Source organism: Acomys russatus, chromosome X (genome assembly GCF_903995435.1).
Source record: "Acomys russatus chromosome X, mAcoRus1.1, whole genome shotgun sequence".
Lineage (NCBI taxonomy): Eukaryota > Metazoa > Chordata > Mammalia > Rodentia > Muridae > Acomys > Acomys russatus.
In genome coordinates, this window is record NC_067169.1 from 29,013,977 (window position 1) to 29,029,384 (window position 15,408).

Consider the following 15,408-nt stretch of genomic DNA (forward strand, 5'->3'; position numbering starts at 1 on the left):
TTCCCACAATCTGGTCTACCAAGAACCCAGAGAAAAAAATGTCACTTCTACCACTCTTCTGAGTGCATAGCCTGTCACAAAGGTTCACAAAATAATGCTGTCCAATTCCCACCATTCTGAAAACCTTCTGCCATTGTTTTCAAAATCTCTATTAAACCAAGCCTCTGTATTTCCATGGTAAAAATGGTTTATAATGCATTTTTGATCCCATAAATAAAACTTGTCAAAAGTCTATGTATTGTAATAATCTATAATCCTGCTCTAAGGTTTTGACTTCTCTACTGTGCTGAAGTTGAAAAACACTTTGTGCTGTTTGTGGAAGTTGCTAGTGATACAGACTTAAATGTGGGGGTAAACAGAAGTAGGTGAAAAGTAGGACTATGCTAAAATTAATGTCAATCAGAATCTTTTAATGTGAAATAAGTTCATATATGGAAAAACATAAAACAAACGTGTGTCTTATTGCATTATAAAAACAAACACAGTCTGCTCCCTAGCCAGGTCAGGAATTATAACTTGACCAGTCATCTCTTGAAGGTTTTCTTCAAGCCTCTCTCTTTAAAATGAACCTCTCTTTTAACATTTTATATTGATCACTTCCTTGAATGTCTCCATATTTGCATTATTCAACTCAGCATGTCTAGCCATTTAAAAACTTGGTATCTTATTCTTTCCGGTTTTTTTTTTTTTTGTATGTGTGCATGCATGTATACAGGTGTGGGTGGGTGTAGTGGATATAAAAGCCAGCCTCAGGTGTTCTTCCTCTGGTACTATGCACTGTGAATTTGGAGACAGGGATTACCATTGGTATGGAACTTCACCTGCTAGTAGGCTAGACTGGCTGTCTCTACTTCCTTAGTGCTGTGATTGATTTCAAGCTCACATCTACATGCCTGGCTTAAAAAAAACATAGGTTTTGAGGACTGAATTTTAGTCTTTATGTTTGCAAAGACACGTACTTTACAGAATGAAATATCTCTCCAATCCCTAAATTGGCTTCTTTAAAAAATGTTTTTTCAATTTTTTTCCTAGGTCTCCTGGGTTATTCTAGATTCTGTTAAGTAGATGCTATAACCACCATAATCTCTGATAGATGCCTCAGAATTTGGTATAAGAGAAACATTCCTAAACAATCCATACTCCCCTTTACACATCCAGTGGCCCTGGGTTATATTGATGGGAAGTGAGAGTTCAGAACCATGAGTGTGGGAGGTTACCATGGGCCATTGTTTTTAAGTCTCTTATAAGACAGAACTAAAAACATTCAGGTCTTTATGCAATTTGTTTTAAAAAGTAAGAAGCCTTATTAAGTTTTACTTACTTCCGAACAGTCATAGGGGAGGGGGATAAGGGGAAAATGGGAGGGAGGGAAGAACGGGAGGATACCATTGAGATATAACAAGAATAAATTAATTAAAAAAATTTTACTAACTTCCATTTCAGATTCAGAAAGATAAGTTTTTGAACTTAATCCATTTCATGTTACTTCTTATCTCATACATAGAGAAATCAGGTCTCTGAAAACACAGGGAGTATAAAATAGAATGTACTATAAATTTTCTTTACTTCTATTTCACATGGAAAGTCTTAATAATAATAATAATAATAATAATAATAATAATAATAATAATAATAATAATAATAATAATGATACTCAAACACCAAGATACTTGTCAAAAAACCAAACATTTTCTTTTTTCTTTTGTTTTTTAATACACACACACACATATATATTTTATTACACATGAACAAAACAAACTATATATAACAAGTAGAATGAACCATGAGACAATCATGAATTGCATAAATGTTCCATTCATAATGATTTGGCTATTTGTATTTGTCAAACTTCAAATAAACATCTTTCCTATGTTGCTGGGTCTAAATTTCTGAATGAAATTCAATTATCTATCATACTCATCTCTATTAACTTAAATCCTTTATCTTGAGCTAAAAAGATCTTATCCCCTAACCAACTAAACTTGATTGTAATACTAAACTATCTGGTCTTCAACCCCCCTCAGAGACTTGAGAAGGAATAAAACTTAAATTTCTGAGTGAACTAGTAGTGCAGGTTAGCAGCTTCCAAAATGAGAAGATGACAGAGACAGTTTACTGCCTGAACAGTCACCCAAAACTCCCTGTAACATTGGAGCACCATCTTCAGCCTTCTAGCCCAGTATCTCTGCCAGACTTATTCATGAGGCAGGAACTATTGAGGACTTGCTTACCCTGCCTTGGCAGAATTTGGGGGTTGACTCTGCCTGCATCTAAGCTTGCCCATTTTTAGGCAGAATTCTGTATGTGGCCCAAATGAGGACATTTCCCCCAGTGGCTTGTTTGCCACATTTGAAGCCAACTCCATAAGGAGGTTCTTTCATGCTCATCTTCTTTGAGGTTGGCTGGGTGTTGTCAGGAGTTAATTTGTCTTGTTGTCAAAGAATCTTTAGAATAATAAAAACATCTTTAAATGGCATATTCTCTGGGTCTCTGAGGCTTTGAAGACCTTATTTAACTATTTTACCTTATATATCTGTAGAATCATATCTTTCTGTTAGACTTAGGATATATATTCTTGGCTAAATCAGACTAGTACTTGACATGACTTTAATTTGCATTAATATACAAAATTCTGTAGCAATGACTTTGAGATAACCTTCTTTGTGAGTAACATTAAGGCCTTGAGTTAAGAAATAAGTTCAATCATTGACCTTTTGTTCTATCCTCCCTCTATATTTCTATAACTCCCTTTCTTACTTTTCAGCTCCTATTTCCTTGCCTACAGATAAAAGATAAAGGAAAAGGAAACATCCTTGAATTCAGCCTAGTTTTCTTTCTGTATAAGACCAATAATAACTTATAACCACCTCCTGATGAAAAGAAGCATCTGTAGACCAAGAGAGCAAACAGAAACCTACCTAACCCACCTTAGAGGGAATGGGACATCATTCTTTTAAGGTTTCTTCAGGCTGAATTGGGGCATATAATACCTTAGAAGGGGCCCAAAAACTGGGGAAATGGTTAAGCAAACCAAGCAATGCATTTGTGGTCCAGTTTCTAAATGTTGAGAGATTCCAGGCTTAATGAGAGTCCTGTGTGGGACAGATTGAAATGCTGGACCAAGTGGGATCAGGAGCTTTCTACAATGCTGTCCAGGAATCTGTCCAACAGAGGCATCTGGGGTTGGAGCAAGGAGGATGCAGGATGTTGTCAGTGTCCAGCATGCTGAGAGGAATAAATCCTGTCAGGTCTGATCCAGCATCAGTGTCCAGTTCTTTGGTTCTGAAAGCATAATTTCTCACAAGCATTATAAGTTCTAACATGGTAATTGGATGAGGTGTGCAGGATGCACAGAGCAATTAAGACTGATTCTCTGCTCATTGTATGAGCAGAAGTAAGACATCTGCAAATCTTTCCTCATGCCATACTAAGAATGGCCTCTAGTAATAAGTCACAGAGAATCTGTGGCCAAAGTGAAGGCTCTATGCATTTACATTGTATCTCTGCCAGTCTCAGAGCTATTCCCATGTAGTGGGATTAGCAATATAAGATACCTGCTTGTTCTGCAGCTTGAATTACTTACATCCCAATTGCCCCCCTCCCTCATCATCTCCCGATCCCATCCCCTCTCTCATCCCCTTTCCCTCCCTCCCCCAGTCCTTAGAAAGGGCAGCCCTCCTCTCCTAACATCTGCCCTCAGCTTATCTAGTGTTCCCTGCACTACATATAACCTCTTCTTCATACTAAACTCTCAGCACTCTGCCCATTATCTAGCTTTGAATCTCAGTAATGTCCCTATTCCCAGATGAGTGGGGTCTCTCAGAGGACATCTATGTTGGGCTAAAATCCACATATAAATGAGTATATAGCATGCATATCTTTTTGGGTCTGAGTTATTTCACTTAGGGTGATCATTTCTAGCTCCATCCATTTGCCTGCAAAATTCAAGATTTCCTTGTTTTTAATAGCTGAGTAGTATTCCATCCATGTACCAAAGTTTCTTAATCTATTCTTCGGTTGAGGGACATCTAAGTTGTTTCCAGATTCTGCCTATTATGAATAAAGCTACTATGAACATAGTTGAGCAAATGTCCTTGTATGGTGGAACATTTTTCAGGTATATTACCAGGAGAGGTACAGCTGAGTCCTGAGGTAGAGTTATTCCCAGTTTCCTGAGAAAGCACCAGATTGATTTCCAAAGTCAACCTTGCCATTTTTGACAATTGAATTCAGTGCCCATTATCCGAGTAAACAAATTTTACACAGACTATCTCTTTTCTACTAACCATTATTTAATTTTCACTCTGAAAGCACTTCTGTATTTAACTCTCTCCAGCAATCCATATACCAATATCTTTTTAGTTTTGGGGAGTTGTCTTAAGTTTATGGTATAGTGGATTTCTCAGACAAGCTCATAGGATTACTACTCCTTATTCTTCTGTGCTGCCAACAGCTTTTGCCCTTTATGTAGGAAAATCAGTTTTGATATAAAATTTTTGCCTTCCATCTCTTCCCCTTGCAAATCTTGAACACTTTGGACTACTTTATTTTGCTTTAAAACACTGATGCTGAAAATATAATAAGCTACTTTATTCATTGCAGTCCATGAGATTTTAAAAATTTATACCCAAAGGTTTTTTTTTTCTTTGTTTTAAAGTCTAGCAATGGTATTTAAAGTATGACTTGATCATTCTGGATCAGCATATTCAAGAAGGGGCTATACTCTTTCAGGGTGTAGCTTCAAACTATCAAAAATTTAACAATGAAATGAAGTTTTTTTAAAGATAATAGTTTGTTGAATTTATCCTTTATGTATTTAGTTCCGCCCCCACAGCAATTCCTATTATTAATATGTTGAATTTTCTTTACCTGTCTTCAATATCTGACACTGTCCCTCAAATCCTTTTAAAGTCTTTATTTGTTTTGTAAAAATATTCTTTCTGCTTACTTTCCGTTTCACTTAAATAATTTTATGTTGTATTTATTCATTCTTGATTTTTCATTGTTTAACTTTTATTTTTAAAATAAAGTTTCCTCTTTAATCCTTAATTGAGCTCAACATTACCTCTGTTCTTTTCTAATTCTGCTTTTTCATGTACTTTAGCTGGTTTTTAATGTATTTGATCTCATTTTGAACAAATTTTCACCTGATCCATGGTAATGTCTTTGTATTGATATATTTTGCATAGGGATGCTATTCTTTTTCTAATTTTTATTTTATTTTGTGGCATCTAAACTGTAAATTTTTAGGTTGTTTCTGTTTATGTGAAATGAATTTAGCCACACTTTCTAGTTTGTCTGAATTCCTGTGTATATTGGTTCCATTCAAGAGTATGGCACTTTGCTTTTTGTAGTTGCCCAATTCTCTTCCTCCTTTACTGTACATACAGACTTTGTCTTTTCTGGATCCTGATTGTTTTTCTTGCTCAATGTAGATTGTGCTTCTAAAGTTTTTGTTTATTAGAGACATGTTTTAAAACAGTGGTTAATATTTAAATAAAAAATAAATGTGAGATGATAGATAATATTGGTTTATATTATTTACTAGTTATTTAAATAAATACATATATATATAACAAATACATGTATGTATATCCTATATAGGCCTCAAAAATATAAATGTATCCTAAAATTCATTTAAACATTAATCAATACTAAAACTCAAAGGAAAAACATTGTAAATATAATACATTTTCAGATTATACAAGGATATGTTGCCTTTAATATTCATTTTAAAATAATTTAATTTTGAAAATAGTATTTCTACTGTGTTTTCATTTTTAAACACTAGTACAGTGAGACATGTATTTCTTTTTAAAGCATTTTTATTCTTTGAGAATTGCATGCCTGTGTACTATTTAATTTGATTATTCACCCTAACTTCTTCCCCTAACTTGTCCCAAATTTAACCCCTACCTATTTAACCCTTCTTAACTTTGTGTTCTGTCTTTTTTTCTAGTGCCATGAGTCCAATTTGTGTTGCCATGTACTCATTCACAGTGAGGGCCTGGGTTGCCTACAGAAATAGGTGCCGTTCCTCAGAGTTTGCACATCTCTACTTGAGCCTACCTTTTAGGTGTGTTGGTGTTTCTCTCCTTTCTTTATTTCCTCACTGCCCCAGTCAGGGTTCCAAAACCCAAGCCTTTCATGTTTTTTTATTGGGAAATTTCTAGCTTCTGGGAGGAGGGTAACTCATGTAGTAACTTGAATTCAATTCTTCTATATGAATATTTACATATAATTGTAGTGTGTGTGTGTGTGTGTGTGTGTGTGTGTGTGTGTGTGTGTGTGTATAAAATAATAGGTTTCCATATGGCCTTTTCAAACTGCCTAATTGTTAGTTATTTCTGCTTCCTGTGTTTACTTCTACCATTCAGTTCTTCTCCACTTAAATCTTCCTCTCCATTATTACCCGGTTTCCTTCATAACACCAGCGTTCTACCATCCCTCTGAAGATCTTTCTTTCTCTCCCAAAGTTTTTTGAAATTGTAGGGTCTTAACCTAAAAAATAGCCTAAGCATATTAATTTAGCATACCTATAAGCTCTTAGCTACCCCAGGCCTACGCCTGTTGCTACTAGTGATTTCAGCCTTCATTCTCTTTGGACTGTACTTCCCCCTACATTTTCAGCTGATGTTGGCAAGTACATCTCTCCTACTTTTAGGAGAAGGTCTTGCTTGGTTTGTTATTATCTTGCATTCTGCTCCTTCAGAGAGAACATTATACTCCTACACAAAGGTGCAGACCCACACAAGCCTTGAGGTTACAGGCCATTTTTACTACCCACTTAACACTTTGGGATGCCAAAGGATACATTATCAGCTAGTTTGTTTTAAAATAATGCCTAGAGGTTTTCTTTTTCCTGTTTGTTCTCTAATGATTCTGGTTTTTTTTTTTTTGCATGAAAATTTGAAGAATTACAAAATAATGTCACTGCTGTAATCTTCATCTTCCAACCTTTTCTAGTCTTTCATACTATAGTGTTAAAAACAACAATAATGATGATAGAAAAGGGTACCAATTTTCATTCCAGGAAAGCAACCGGATACATAGTTCCTTTCCAACATATGTGGTTTATTAGGAGAAAAGGCCTGAAGACTGCAGGGCTTGAGATGGAAGGGGCAGCATAAGAGTAAAAATAGAACAGCATGTATGAGAGATAAACATGGCTGGGACAAAGAGGCTTCTCTTTAAAACCCAGAGAGGAGCTTGAAGTGTGAGAGTAATTGACCTCCCTCCCTCTCTCCAATTGAAACCTCTTTCTTCATTTTCCCCGTTTACCTCTTCATATCACCTATATACAGAGGGAGAAGGGAGGAGAAACAAATAAGCTAAGGATGTTTGAAAAAGCCTCAGGGAATTGTATTATAAGCCTGGCTATAGGAGGAAACACTGAGTGAGTGAATGTCTATTATTGACATAGGCATGGCCAGGTTGATGGTTCGAATGCTTCATCCCTACGGGAGTGACAAAACCATATATGAGTAAAGCGCAAGAGGATGAGAAAGCTTTCCTTGGGAGTCTGAGTGCTTGTGAGTGATAAGATATCTCTTTATCTCTGTCTCTGTCTTTCTCTATCTCTTTGTCTTTGTCTCTGTCTGTCTCTGTCTCTCTGTTTCTCTCTCTCTCTCTCTCTCTCTCTCTCTCTCTCTCTCTCTCTCACACACACACACACACATACACACACACACATGAATGCACACATGTGCCCATTTTTTCTGTATGTGTGTGTATCTTAAATGAAGTTATGTCACTTAGTACCAGGCATGAGAAACACCTATAAACTACAACAATGACCAGCATGGTGAGATATTATTAAAGGCAAAATAGTGGTACTCACATCTTTGAAGTAACCCAGAGCTATGTAATTGGACTTAAGGCCTGCCCAATGATAGGGAAATTGTGCCTGGCACTGGAAACCTAGCTAGCGAAGTCATGGATCTCAGAGGAGAATCTATAACCACCATTTCACTTGGCCAGAATAATTTCTAACTACTTTATAAATGTATCTTTATACCCATAGGTAAGTGTGGCTCCCACCCCCCACCAAAAAAGCATCCATTTGAAATAGACAAATCATTACAGAAACCCACAATTGATCAAAATGTAGAGACAACTGATAGCATTTTGTGCAGCCCCAGTGGATACATCAACAACACAGCTCCTGCTCCAAAACCTCCAGCAACATTTTAAAAGAAAAAACAAAGGATTATATGATTCAGGGGACCAAGAATGTCTCTCATCAATATGACTGTCTAAACAATTCCTGAACAAGGACAACACCAATAGATATGCTATGAGACCTGGTGGCACTCAGAGGAAGGACAGCAAGTAGCCAAGAAGAGACTTGATACCCTATGAGAATATATAGGGGGACGTATCCCCTCAAGAATCATATAGGGGAGGGGAAGAATGGGGGAAAATGGGGGGGGGGAGGAAGGGATACAAGGGATGGGATAAACATTGAGATGTAACAAGAATAAATTAATTAAAAAAAATAAAATTTACAAATGAAAAAAAAAAAAAAGAGATATGCTATCATGTAAGGGGAAAATCTCATGGAGCCCCAACTATAGGCAAAGAACATCAGAATATTCCAGGTAGGAGCCTCCTAATTGATTTTCTAATATCAAGTGATTAGACCTAAAGTCATGTACATGAAAACAACACTTAGAAGACCCAGCAGATTATATGTATGTATGTATGTATATATATTTGTGTGTGTGTGTGTGTGTGTGTACATACATAGCAATAATAATCAAAGAAAAAGAAACTGTCAATTTGAGAGGGAGTGTATTTATATTTTAATTAATTTTTGAGAGAGAGAGAGAGAGAGAGAGAGAGAGGCGAGGAGAGAGAGAGGAGAGGAGGAGAGAGGAGGAGAGGAGAGGAGAGGAGGAAGGAGAGGAGAGGGGGGGGAGGAGAGAGGAGAGAGAGAGAGAGAGAGAGAGAGAGAGAGAAGTTTTAAACAGATGAGAGGGGAAGGTCAGAGGAGTATTTTCAGAGCTAATCCCCAGAGATATCCTCAAGCAATGTCTAAAACAAAGGAAATATCAGACTTTTATAAGATTTTAGGGGGTATCAGAACAGTTTGCATCATGTGATTTAGTCTTATATAGTATATATGATAAAGAAACTGGTAGAGCCAGGTATCATAAATTAAGAATGATTGTCTTGTCTAGCCTTGATATGATGGTTTAGATAAGGCCTAGTCTTATTGCATCTTGTTATGTCATGCTTGCTCTTTTCTGAAGGGAAATAGAGAAGTGGATCTGAGGGTGATGGGAGGTTGTGGGAGGTAGGGGGAGTAGAGGGAGAGGAGGCTGGGGTTGGGATGTATTGTATGAGAGAAGAATAAAAAATATTCAGAAAAATAATGGTTTAAATACAGTACAGACTGCTCTTATGGTATAAAGAGAGTGCTTCTGGAATGTATCTTGATTGTTCTAGGCTGTAGGATCTAGCTCCGTAAGAGTGACCAATTACTGTCATAAAGGGAGAAGGCACATGTTCTTACCATTTTGAAATACTTAAAAACCTTTTTATTGGTTCTTTGTGAATTTCACATTGTGCATCGCAATCCCACTTCCTCTCTCCTCATACTCACCCTCCACCCTTCCAACTTCCCTTCCTCTTCCAAAAGGGGAAAACTCTCATTATAGAAGCTGTAGTGTGTCACAGTGTGTCCCACAGTATATACCTTCTTGTCCACACTTCTTTGCTTGCAAATGTTCATTGTAATGACTTGTTCCTCTGGTGTGAACCTTCTGGCTTCTTTTATTCTAGCAATACTGGACCCCCACTGAGAGTCCTCTAGACTCCTGTTGTTGCCCTGTGTCATGGCGATCCTGTACTTTGGATCGGTAGGATGAACCTGTCATGCACTCCACAATTCATAGGTGAGATAGATGTTGGGGTCGGCCAATGCAAAACCCTGGATCTGTGCTTGAGCGGCATCTGAGCTGGTCAGTGCACTGGTTCTCCTGCTATCAAGCTCTCAGGGATGGCTCACCAGCAATCCCCACAACCAAGGCCAGTTCTACCTTGCTGCCTAGGTGAGGTGTAGGATCTGCATCACCTATAACCCCCATATCCAGGGTCAGCTCTACTGTGCTGCTCAGGTGAGGTGCAGGGTCTGCTCTCCAAAGTGCTGCAGCAGGTGAGGGACAGAGACAGCTCTCCTGCTTTGATGACCTTAGGGTCAGCTCTCCTGCTTGCCAAAGGTAGCAAGGGCTGGCTAAGCCTCAACTCCTGCAATGTGCAGGGCCCGCTGTCCCCAGTACTTGAGCTGGCTAGGAGCAGGGTCAGCTATCTTGAATCCAGGGCAAGCTCTGTCATGATGCCCAGATGAGCGGAGGAGCCAGTTCTGCGCAACCCTCAGACGTCAACATGTCCCCAGGTGGCATCCCAGACCAAGGACATCTGCTTGGCCTTTGGTGATAACAGACCCTTGCTGTTTGTAGAGCCATGGGACCCAGATTGTGTGGTCTACAATGGCAGCACAGGCCAGGACCCCACTGTGGTCCCAGTGACATCACTGCCTACTCATACCAGGCTGTTCCCCACTACCTTTAAGTCTCCAGTTCTGCCTCTCTTCCATCCTTCTGTTTCTCTTTGTCTTCCATTTCTCCATGACATACTTGCTCCACTTAGTAGTGCCAGGGGTCTCTGAATGTCTGGGGTCATCTCAGGAATGGTCTCAGGAGCCCAATGCTCAGCTTGTATGTTATGGCACAGGGCAGGAGTTATCTCAGACATGGTCTACACCCTAAGGCCTGCATGGCACCAGACTTGTAGTCATCTCAGGCTAGCTCTCTGGCACTAGTTTGGTGGTCATCATGGGCTCCCCTCCTTGACAGGTCTCCTGAGTGGTACCTTGAGAGGGTCATCTATCTTGGACTCACTCCAGCCTGGAGCCATGGTCTCAGAAGGGGTCTTTTTCAGAGGATGTTAGGCTATGAATCATTCAGAATACTTCAGCTGGCTAAGGCCCAGAACACTGAGCATAGCCATAGCCTCTCTCCTTTTGGCCACCTACTAATGCACATGTGACACAATAGGAATATCTTCAATGCCTCTAGGGGTAGGTAACAATTTTTAAAAGAATTTTTTGAAGAATGTACATGCTTTGTACTTGTTTTGAGAAAATTCTTTGACATTAATTTGGTAGTAAGATGCATTTTCTTTTAGGCCAATATTTATGGCTACAGATTTTAACTACAAAAGTAAACTTCCATCATATTATTTATATTATTAACAGCAATGGAAAAGTATACATTTATAAAATAGGCTTGTATTGTGTGATGGCCAGATATCAATCAGTGGTCTATAGTTATCGGAAGGTGTGAGTGACACCTTCAAAATAGATCTTTGGAGTTACAATGAATGAAAAAGGATGTGGGTTAGAAGGATTTTGGAGGATGGCGTATGGCTTAAGGGCATATTTTCCTGCTGTTCATGTTTGATTGTTATATAGGATTCTCAATGAAATTATATGGTGGCCATGGTAACTATATTGGTGGTAACCACAGCACTTCGAAGTAGAGGGAGGAGGATCAGAAGTTCAAGGTAAACCTCAGGTACACAGGTATCTGGATCACATGTCATCTTCTTTCAAACAAACAAACAAACAAACAAACAAAAAACAAAAACAAAACAGAGCAAGCACTCTTTTTCTTCTTCAAAACCAACCATGGAGTCCACGTAAAAATTTCAATGGGAGTTAACCAAGGGCTTGGTGATGGAATTTCTACTCTCTAGGCAGGGAGAAATGGCACTAGGTTTACAAAAAAGCATCTTCTCAGACTCCCCTATGTGTGCTGTGAAGTTTAGTACTCTGTTTTTGCCTGTGAGTCTGCATGATTGCACTAATGTATTGTATTTCTCTCTGCTGCTTTTAAAATTTAAATGAGACATGATTTTATCCATTTATTTGGGACATCATGCAGGGAAGCATTAAAAGGTAACACATTTCCTCTAGATTCCTAGTTGATTTTGAGGGCACATTAAAAAGACCTCAGTTACTTGGAGATCACCAAATAGTTGAATAAAATTACAAAATCCCAATGACATGTGAATTTTATAGTATAAAACACTGAACATGCAGCATTTCATATTTTATTCTTGCACTAATAATTTCCATCAGAAGACAAACCCAAAAACCTGACAATGACTTTAGGTAAGTCATTTGATATTTTTGGGCTCACTTTTCTTTGTCAATCAATACTATAGGTTTAGACTCAGTGTTCCCTCTGTCTCATTTCCAACCAATAATGATCTTGAGATCTAGCAAAAAGAAGCTGGTATAATACCATCACACTTTACATTAAACATTTTCAACCTGATACCATTTTGAAATATTTAACAAGTACCCAAGATTTGGGTATATATGGAGTTGAAGCAGTTACAGAGAGACACATTCAAGTTCAAAATAGTTGAACTTAATATAGAGGATGCTTCTATTTATGGATTTCTTAGACTATCTTTTGAAAGACTTGGCTCAACTTTCATCTCCTCAAATTTCTTCATAGTATACTCTTTTAAACAGGCACATTTGATATTAATTCCTCAGACTTATAAAATTTGCTTTATGTCATTATTGATTTTGAAGCTCTTCTTCTCAACTATATCACAAATATATTCACTTACATTATTTCTTTGTATTTACCCTTTTTGAGACACATAGCCATAGGCTGGCTTCAGATTTGTTATGTAATTGAGAATGACCAATAACTTTTGATGATCCTGCACCCACCTTTGAGTTCTGAGAGTACATGCATGCCTTCACATCTGGTTTATGCAGCGCTGGGGATTAACCCCTTTCTTCTATTATTTTATGTTTAATTTTTTTCTCTTTAGTTTTTATTTATTCACTTTATATCTCGATTACAGCCCCCTCCCTCCTCTTCTCCTAGCCCCACCCTCCCACCCTCTTTCTCCACTCCCTCTCCCCTTCTTCTCAAAGAAGGGAGACCCTTCTCCCCGTGCTATCCCATGTTGGCACTTCATGTTGAATCAGGATTATAGGTGCATCTTCTTTCAGTGAGGCCAGACAAGGCTGCTGAGCTAGGGAAAAGTGATCCAACAATTGGTAACAGAGTCCATGTCAGAGTCAACCCTGCTGTAATTTTAGGGGAGCCACATGGAGACCAAGATGCCAATCAACTCCAGAAATGTAGGCTGCCTAGATCCAGTCCATGCATGCTCTTAGGTTGGTACTTGGGTTTATTAAGCTCAAGATTTCATTGGCAAATGATACACACTATAAATTCAGGCCTTCAATTCTTTGTACAATAAGGTGCTCTTTCTTGGGGACCATAGGAAGAATGATCCCACTTTCTCCATTACTATGCGCTATCCCTTCATATGTTAAGTGTCATACATTTATGAGTCTATCTGTAGCATTTCTTTTTGTTTCCAGTGGTCTCTGTGTTGCAACTTTTGGCCAATGTCACATTGTATTTATTGGATCATTGGATTTATAGATAGTTTAAACCTCAGCCTTCGTTCTCCTTCTGTGTCTCCATTTTGAAGTTAGGCAGCTATTCATTCATGGTTTTCTTTCCAGATGTGCTTAGACTAATAATATCAAGTTCTTTAAAAATTTAGCTATAATTTTTGTAGAAATTACACTGAAGCTATTGATTTTATTTATAAGATGTGTTAACTCCATAATATTAATCTGACTTAGTTCAGAGAATAAAATAGCTCAGTAAGTTTGGAACTTTGTTTCTTTGCTTTGCTTTACAGTACTGGCCAGAATTTTTAGCATTCACGGTAGGCATTTTAATTTTTTGAGACAAGGCCTCACTGTGTACTTCAGGCTGGTCTGGATTACTGTGTAACCAAGGTAGTCTTGAATTCATTGCCCTGATGTTCCTTGAAGTCATTTCTCAGTCTCCTTAGTGTTGGGACTACAGGCATGAAGCACCAAGCTCATCTGCATGGTGGGTATTCTTATTTTGCTTCTGATCTTTAAGATGGTTTGCCTGTTTCTAATTAAACATCCCCCCCCCTCTCTCTCTCTCTGTGTGTGTGTGTGTCTGTGTGTGTGTATTAAAACAATTAACCAGGGACTGGAAAAATAGCTTAGTGTGTAAGATGTTTGCTGTGTGTCTTAGTTACTTTTGTACTGCTGTGAAGACACAGCATAACCAAGGCAATTTATAAAAGAAAGAATTTAAATTGGGGCTTTCTTACAGTTTCACAGGGTGTGTCCATTACCATCATGGAGAGAGAACAAATCAGAGCTAGCTAGAGCAAGAAAGAGAGGGGGAGAGGGAGAGGCAGCTCATTTTTTTAGAGAGGGGGGAAAGAGTGAGAGAGAGCGAGAAAGCAAGATATATACATACATACATACATACATACATACATACATACATACATACATATATATATATATATATATATATATATATATAGAGAGAGAGAGAGAGAGAGAGAGAGAGAGAGACTAGGATTGTTATGGACTCTTGAAACCTCAAATGCCTACTGTGCCTCTTCTAACCAGGTCATACTCCCTAATATTTCCCAAACAGTTACATTCACTGAGCCACCCCCTTTTTTGTATGTGTTTGGGGCATTTGCCTTCAAACCATCCCCTGTGAAAACAGGGATATATGGGTCTCCATCCTTAGCAACCATATAAAAAGCTGGCAATGACAGAATATACGTATTGTCCTAGCATTGGGTAATAAAGGCAAGGAGATCCTGGCTGTTTGCCTGACCATCCAGGCTTATTCATTCTTCTACTGATGGACACATAGGCTGTTTCCATGTTCTGGCTATTATGAATAAGGCTGCTATGAACATGGTTGAGCAAATTTTCTTGTTGTGTGCTGGAGGATCTTCTGGGTATATTCCAAGGAGTGGAATAACTGGGTCTTGAGGAAGCCCTATTCCCATTTTTCTGAGATAGCACCCCATAGATTTCCAAAGTGGCTGTACTAGTTTGCATTCCCACCAGCAATGAAGGAGTGTTCCTCTCTCCCCACATCCTCGCCAGCATGTGGTGTCTCTTGAATTAGTGAGAAACCCTGTCTCAAAAAATATAGTGGAGGATAATAGAGGGAGATATATAATATCCACTGCCTCATGAACACATGAGTGTGTATGCCACCCAATGTACAAGTGCACACACATGTGCACGTGCATGCGTGCACACAGACACACAGACATACCACCACCACCACCACCACCACCACCACCACCACCACCACCACCAAAACATATAACAATTTCTTTTTTTTTTCATTTCTTTCTTTTATTTCCTGTAATGGAGCAGTTTCAAGTGACCTGTTTTTTAATTATTAATTTATTCATATTACATCTCAATTGTTAGCCCATTCCATGTATCCTCCCATTTCTCCCTTCCTCCCTCTTCCCCCTACTCCTTTCCCCTATGTCTGT

General features: G+C 38.4%; 1 pseudogene; it reads right to left on the minus strand.

Moving 5' to 3' along the window:
• Positions 1-10,946: 10,946 nt before the first annotated feature.
• Positions 10,947-11,088, minus strand: LOC127186075 (uncharacterized; annotated as a pseudogene).
• Positions 11,089-15,408: the final 4,320 nt, after the last annotated feature.